The sequence below is a fragment of the Cebus imitator genome, unplaced genomic scaffold (genome assembly GCF_001604975.1).
Source record: "Cebus imitator isolate Cc_AM_T3 unplaced genomic scaffold, Cebus_imitator-1.0 Scaffold114, whole genome shotgun sequence".
Classification (NCBI taxonomy): Eukaryota; Metazoa; Chordata; class Mammalia; order Primates; family Cebidae; genus Cebus; species Cebus imitator.
The window spans coordinates 272,585-280,178 of NW_016107429.1; positions in this window are offsets into that span (position 1 = coordinate 272,585).

Sequence of the window (7,594 nt, forward strand, 5' to 3'; positions counted from 1 at the left end):
ATCCTGAACCCTTGGGACTCCTTTAAAACACATCTGCTTTTTCCTTTCTTCTCCTCAGTTCTCTCTTCACTGATAGATAATTGTGTCTCTGTACTGCAGGACACTCCCCTTAGATGCATCCTCCGACCTGGAAAGAGTGAATTTCCAAAACCCTAAACTGGTTGGCTTAGGATTAGGCTCTGGGAAAGGGAACCCAGGAGCCCAAAATGCCGGCAAAAGGGTAAAGGTTTTTTTTAACCAGTTGGGCTTTTGGCCTCTTTCTCTCTGTGCTAACTGGTAAAAGGCCTCCGAATTTTTGAGCTGTCCTTACCCTTCCCTTGTTTTATTTCGATACATGTTTTCTAATAACCCTGTTTGTCTGTTCTTGCCTTCAGGCCATCAAATTCCAAACAGTCATGTGACTGGAGCCTCTAATGATGGCTCCTTCTTCTGGGAACCCTTAGATAGGCCTCTCAGGGAGCTCTGACTGCTGTTTCCCCAAAACAGTGCCCCTGTCAACAGGAAGAGGTTAAGATAGGTCTTGGTCATTATCCTTAATCTAAGGGTAGTTAGATGTACTTCTTTAGAGGGGCATCTCTGGAGAAACTCCAGTCAGCCTGCCCACTGGGGTGGAGCCTCAGGAAATTCAGAATGTTTGCAGCAGGGAGGAGCCTGGCCCCTCCTCTTCCTGGGTGCAACCTGTGATTCAAACTGCCAGGCAGAAATCTCTGTAGCAGAGGAACTCTGGCATTACCAGAGTCCCTCCTTTTTTCCCTTTTTAACCAATAAAACCCTGCTTTCCTCACCCTTTAAGCTATCTGCGAGCCTAAATTTTCATGGCCATGCAATGGACAAGAACCCAATCTTTAGCTGAACTAAGGAAAAGTCCTGCAACACTGGAGCTCATTTTCTTCTTCATAAACCCATTTTTAGTTCTAAATATAACAATGGATAATATGGCATTCCAAAATCATAATAGTCAAAAACACAATTATTAAAATATGCACTTGATAAGGAATCCCAACTATATGAGAAACTTCTCAGAGGTAATAATGGGCAGTGCAAAAAGAAATTCATAAATACTGACACATAAACATGAGGAGTTACTAGAAGAAAAATAGTGGAGTTAATTATATTTCCAACTTTGTAATATTTCCTCCTTGTTTTGGAACAATTATATATACGATGTTTATCATGGACAACTTTAACGTTGACTTCATAATTTGCAGATTAGCACAATTTAATTATAAGTGAAATGATAAAAACAAATCTTCAAGTAAGCATATAAAACATAATACAATTTCATTAGGGAATTGCAAGTAAAAACAACCATGGGATATCACTACACACTTATTAGAAAAGGTAGAATCCAAAACACTGACAATACCCGATGCTGATTTGGATGTAGAACAATAGGAATACTTCTTTGTTACAGGTCAAATGTGAAATTGTACAGCCACTTTGGAGAACACTTCCTGCAAAACTAAACATACTCCTACTATATGAACTAGCATTCATGCTCCTTGCTATTTACCTAAATAAGTTGAAAATATGTATAAGCATAAACCCGAATATCCAAGCAATTTTATTCATAACTGCCAAAACTTGAAAGCAATTGAGAATGTCTTTCAATATGTGAATGGATAAGAAATTGTGGTATATCCATACAATGGAATATTATTCAGCAATAAAAATAAATAAGCTATTATGTCATGAAAAGGCATGAAAAAAACTTAAATTCATATTGCTAAGTGAAAGAAACCAATCTGAAAACGCTATATACTAGAAGATTTCAAATGTGTCACATTCTAAAAAAGACAAAAGTGTAGGAGTAGTGAAAACTAATCTGTGATTTTAACAGGTTTGGGGAGAAACAGGCTGAGATGAATGAGTGGAACACAGGGAATTTGTAAGGTTGTGAAACTATTACATATGATATTGATATTATACATTTGTCAAAACCCATAGAATGTATGGTAAAGAGAATGAGCCATAATGTTACTATCTACTTTAGTTCATGATAATGTACCAATATCAGCTTATCATTTGTAACAAATATACCAATCTAAAGCAAAATATTAATAAAAGGAACTGGGTACAGGAGGCATGGAGATAACAGAGTATAGATAAAATGCTTTGTGTTTTCCATTTACTTTGGTAAAATTTAAACTGCTAAAACATCTTAATTTTTTAAAAATGAATCTTCAGAATGCTACCTAAAGATCTTCTATTTAGAACTAGATGAGCATGCATAATATTTAGTGTTCTTTTATCTTCTTAGGGATAGATATTTTATTATATTACTTAGAAATATAAAAATAGGCAGAAGAGAGTTTTTGGTTTTGAGCAGCAAAGGTAATAAAATATAGTGATCACTTGTCACTTTTGCTATTTGGCTTAAAACAAACTATTTCTTAATAGATCCCAGTCCCATATTGTGGACAGTAATAACTTAGCTCCTAAATCAGAAGTCTGAAGTGGTGAGCTAAGTCAATCATATTCTCAGATCTGAAAGTTTGAATCTAGAAATTTTGATGAAAGAATAAAAATTAAATCTAAATTTATTGATAATGGCAATAGCAACTATGTTTACTGGAGTCAGAAATTCTAGAAATTTTATGTACACATTTTCTTGTTGCTAAGTGTTCTGTTAGTTTCATTTATGTGCAGTTCCAGCCTATAATCAATACCTGATCCCTCAATATACATCCAATACATAAAACTTTCACTTATAATAGCCAGAGCCTATTTCTGTGGCTTGTGACCAAGAATATGAATCTTATTTTTATTGTTTTATTAACATTATCTTTTTTAACCATTGCTTTTTAGCATTTATAAAAGGGGAAGAAAAAAATACAACAGACTATAGCAAGAACAGCAAAAATTCTGCCCTAGTTTTTGAAAACAAAAAATATTTCACCCCTAAATACATGTTGGCATATTTTGAGATGGCTTCTCAGAGAGCCTCCAAATATAAGAAGCCCCTTAAAGTAGTCTTTTGTGGGGAAGATTTCTATCTGTAGAGAGAATCTGCATTGATGAAGCTAGGTTTTATCTGAGGCCCTCCCTTGTCCTGATCTAGAAAAGATTAATTTAGAGACTGACACCTTTAAATGTCTGAAAGAAACATATACTATGTATTCTCCCTGAGGGCTGCTACCTGTGAAGTTTCATCTATGTACCAAGACCACCTTTACCAGCCAGGTCTCCAATTTTCCTCCTCCCACAAACTATTTTGCCACCAGAGCCTGTTTTGCTACTCTAAGCCCCCATTCTTCCTGTAACCTCAAAATGGTGTGTAAGCTTCTGCACCCCAACAGTTGGTGGGGTAAACACTATGTTTCTGCCCTGCGTGCATGTTCATAAATGTCTATGCCACTCGACCCGTTGGTCTCTTTTTGTGAGTTGATTTTTCAGCAAACCTTCATAGAACAAAGGGAAAGCTTTTCCTTGGCCGCTACATTTTTTTTTTTTCCAAACAACAAATAGGTTAGCCACTAGAAAATATAAATATTTTGAAATAATAATTATTTCCCCAATTTAAAAATTACTTGTGCTGTAGACTGAATGCTTGTACCCCTGTATACCCTCTAAATAAGTTTGTATATTGAAGCCCTACCTCCCAAAATGATATTTGGAGATAATAATTTAGAAAGCAATTAGGGTTATATGAGATCATGAGTGAGGGTGGGGCTCCCATGGCGAGAGTGGTGCCTGTATAAGAAGAGACACCAGAGAGCTTTCTCTCCTTCCATGCACATGTGAATCATGTCAGCAAACAGAAAAAAGGTGGCTTTCTGCAATCCAGAGAGTTCTCACCAGGACCTAAGAATGCTGGCATCTTTATTTGATAAGATCTAGCCTCAAAAACTGTAGGAAAATAAAGGTCTGTTGTTTAAGCCATCCAGTCTATGGTATTTAGTTATAGCAGTCCTAGAAGACTAATGCAACTTGAATTAACAAAGAAACACATAAATATCTGCTTTCTTTTGTGAAGTTAATAAGAATCATTGGCCAACATATTCTTCAGGAAGAAAAACTCAAAAGGGTTCTCATCAGTAAAATTTCAAAGTCAGCTAAACAGGGCACTGTGGGTAGCACTACTCATTAACCTTTTCATAATATATACAGCCCTGAAAGCCTTGCCATTTTATTATTAACATATCTTCATTATGGAGCTGTCAATGTCTGCGCACACACAGAACTCCTCTGAATCCTCGGTGGCAATTAAAGTGCTGTGATCACAAAGGGGAAAGGGTGAGAACAGGCAGGCGTCTTTATCACTCTAAGACTTTAATGCTTACATATGAATACAATATTTGGACTAATTTAAGTTATAAAAATTCCCAGCTTATGCCATGATGACATATTGAATGAACAAAATTGAGGCTTCCACTGATCTCTCTAAATAAAAGTGAGTATCCATAATATATTTGCCGACTTGGAAATATATATTACAAAGACAAGCATTAAAAGTCTCAAAAAATGAGGTTTCTACTTTTATTAAATAAGCACTTTATAACATTATATGGAACTTTTTATTTCTTTTGGAAGGCTCAGGCAGAGAACTTGTTAACATAATTCTACAGTTCAAAGGCAGAATTAGAATGAGGAAAATATTATAATAAAAAAGCAAAAAGTTTCTGTGTGCAATAAAATCTTAAAACACAAATTATTGATATTTGATATTACGCTTACATAGAAAATAATTCTAAATTGCTGTGAAAGTAAAAATTCAAATCTTTATTGTTACTTTTATACTCCCCAGATAATACTGTCATGTAAAAGGTATACAAGTGAAAGAATTTTAATAGTAATGTGTGACTAATTTATATCAATCCTGCCAATTATATAGTTATCTGGTTGTAGAATGTGGTATATATATGTAGTCTTTCATCCTTAGTTCCTGGTTCATAATTCCTATACCTACTTACAATTTTTTGTTATAATATGGTTATGAGAGGCCTCAGGAGAAGGCCTCAGCAAACAGAATTTACTCCAAGGAAGAACACTAATCTTTACAAGACTTTCTGATTGTGGGTCATAATCTCAGATATAGTCTTCTGGAGAGCTTCTGGATAGCTGAACGTGTAGAGGTTCCTGCCAGATGACGTGCCCAGGGAGGGCATGGAAGCTCCTTGGCTCTTCTCCCATACCTCACCCTATGCACTTATCTATATACTTTGAAATATCCTTTGTAATAAAGCAGTAAACTTAAGTGTTTCCCTGAGTTCTTAAGCCAGTTCAGCAAATTAATCAAACCAATAAAGGGAGTCATGGGAACCCAACTTGAAGCCAGTGGGTCACAAGTTCCTGAGGCCCTGACTTTTCATTGTTTTTAGGTTAAGAAGACTTGACCCTTTAACCTGTGGGATCTGACACTATCTCCAGATAGTATCAGAACTGAATTTGGGGACACCCAGCTTGTGTCTGCTCCTTGGTGTCAGGGAAAAAAACCCTATATGTTTGGTCAAAGAAGGCTTCTTCTGTATTGATGACTATTATTGCATTGGTGTGAGAGCTGAGGAAAAACATGGTTTGAGAGAGTTTTTCCTTAAACAGAGACCTACTATGATGTTTCTTGTGCTGAAATGTTTAAAATATTATGGTCATTTAAAAAATGTATAGTACTTCTCTGTTATTGTAATATTATCAAATGGTGTTTTGTCTCAAAGAGTGGCAAGAATCATGGAAAGCATGCAATTTAAAGCAAAAAGGGAAGAACTGTAAACTAAAATACGTCTATGCAGATAAAAGAAGTGACACAGAAAGAAAAATACTACATGATCTCACTTGCGTGTGGAATCTAAAGAAAAAAATGTTGACTATATATAAACAAAGTAGAATGGTGGCTACCAGGGTCGTGAGGGGAAGGAAATAGGAAGAAGTAGTGCAAAGGGTGCAAACTTACAATTACATAAGATATATAAGTCTGGAGATCTTGTGTATCGCAGGAGACCTATAGTTAGTAATGTATTGTATATAGAAAATGTGCTAAGAGAATAGATTTTGGTACTCTTAATACATACACAGACACACAGACACACGACACACACACACACACACACACACACACACGCACACACACGCACGCACGCAAGAAACTATGGAATGTAATGAACATATTTATTTGCTTACCAAAATATAGTTATCATTTACTATGTATCTCTATATTAAAACATCATACTGCACACTTTAAATATCTACAATCAAAAGTAAATAAAAATAGGTATATGTAAAAGGAAAAAAGACAACCATTGCTTAAAAAGACATGAAAAGATATGAACAAAGTAGACATTTATTTCCTTTTCTTAAATACATTGCAAATACCAAGGAGGCATAATCTCATTGCATTTTGAATAAGAACATTATTCTGTGTAAGTAATGACTTTTGTGAGATGTGAAACATTTGACTAAGATTTTATTTAAATATTGAGAAATTCCTTTAATTAAATTCTAAAAATCAATTTACACGGCGCCTAATCACTTTAAATCCTCTAGGATTTTCTGTATTAACATTAAAGACTCACCTAGGGTATTTTATTTAGAATTTTCCAAAATGTTTATAGCCAATGAAAGGTAAGATAGTGGAGTAGATGTATAATACTACATCTGACTCTTCAGCAACACATGCATGCATTGCAAGGGTCCACTTATCTCAAATTTTTTTCTGCCTCTCCACTCCTGTGACAACAAGACAAACTCTTTGTCCTCCTCCTCTGCCTAATCAACATGAAGACAAGAAGGATGAAGATCTTTATGATAATTCACTTCTACTTAATGAATAGTCAATATATTTCTTTTTCCTTATGATTTTCTTAATAACAAGAAAATTTTCTTTTCTCTAGCTTACTTTATTGTGAGAGTATAGTATATAATACATATAGCATACAAAATATGTGTTGACTGTTTATGTTATAGCTAAGCCTTCTGGTCAACAGTAGGCTATTAGTTTAATCAACAGCAAATATATTTTCTCTTATGATTTTAATAGCATTTTCTTTTCTCTAGCTTACTTTAGGAATACAGTATATGATACATATAACATACAAAATATGTATTAATTGACTGTCCATTTTATCAGTTTTGGGGAGTCAAAAGTTATATGGAGATTTTTGACCGTACAAGGGTTGGTGGCCCAATGCCTGAGTTGTTCAAGGGTGAACCATGTAAAAACTACAGAGCTGCATGGAATTTCAATGTGTCCATACATGATTTAGTCAATGAATAAATGTCTAAATTGATGAAACTCTTTTCAATGTCAGAAATTTTGGTAACATAACTTTAATTTTGTTGAAATTTAGGTTTATTATGTCATTTTTAAAATTTATACAGTATGGGTTTTTGTTACTCTGTTTACCTTTGCCTGTCTCACTTTGAAATATTTGACTATTTTTGAATTTTATTTTTATTTATAATCCGAATTCCTCGTTTGTTTTCTTTGCTTTATTTTATTTATTTTTTTCCCATTTATTTATTTTATTGCATTTTAGGTTTTGAGGTACATGTGAAGAACATGCAAGATTGTTGCATAGGTACACACGTGGCAGTGTGATTTGCTGCCTTCCTCCCCATCACCTACCTCTGGCATCCCTCCCCTTGCTATCTCTCCCCA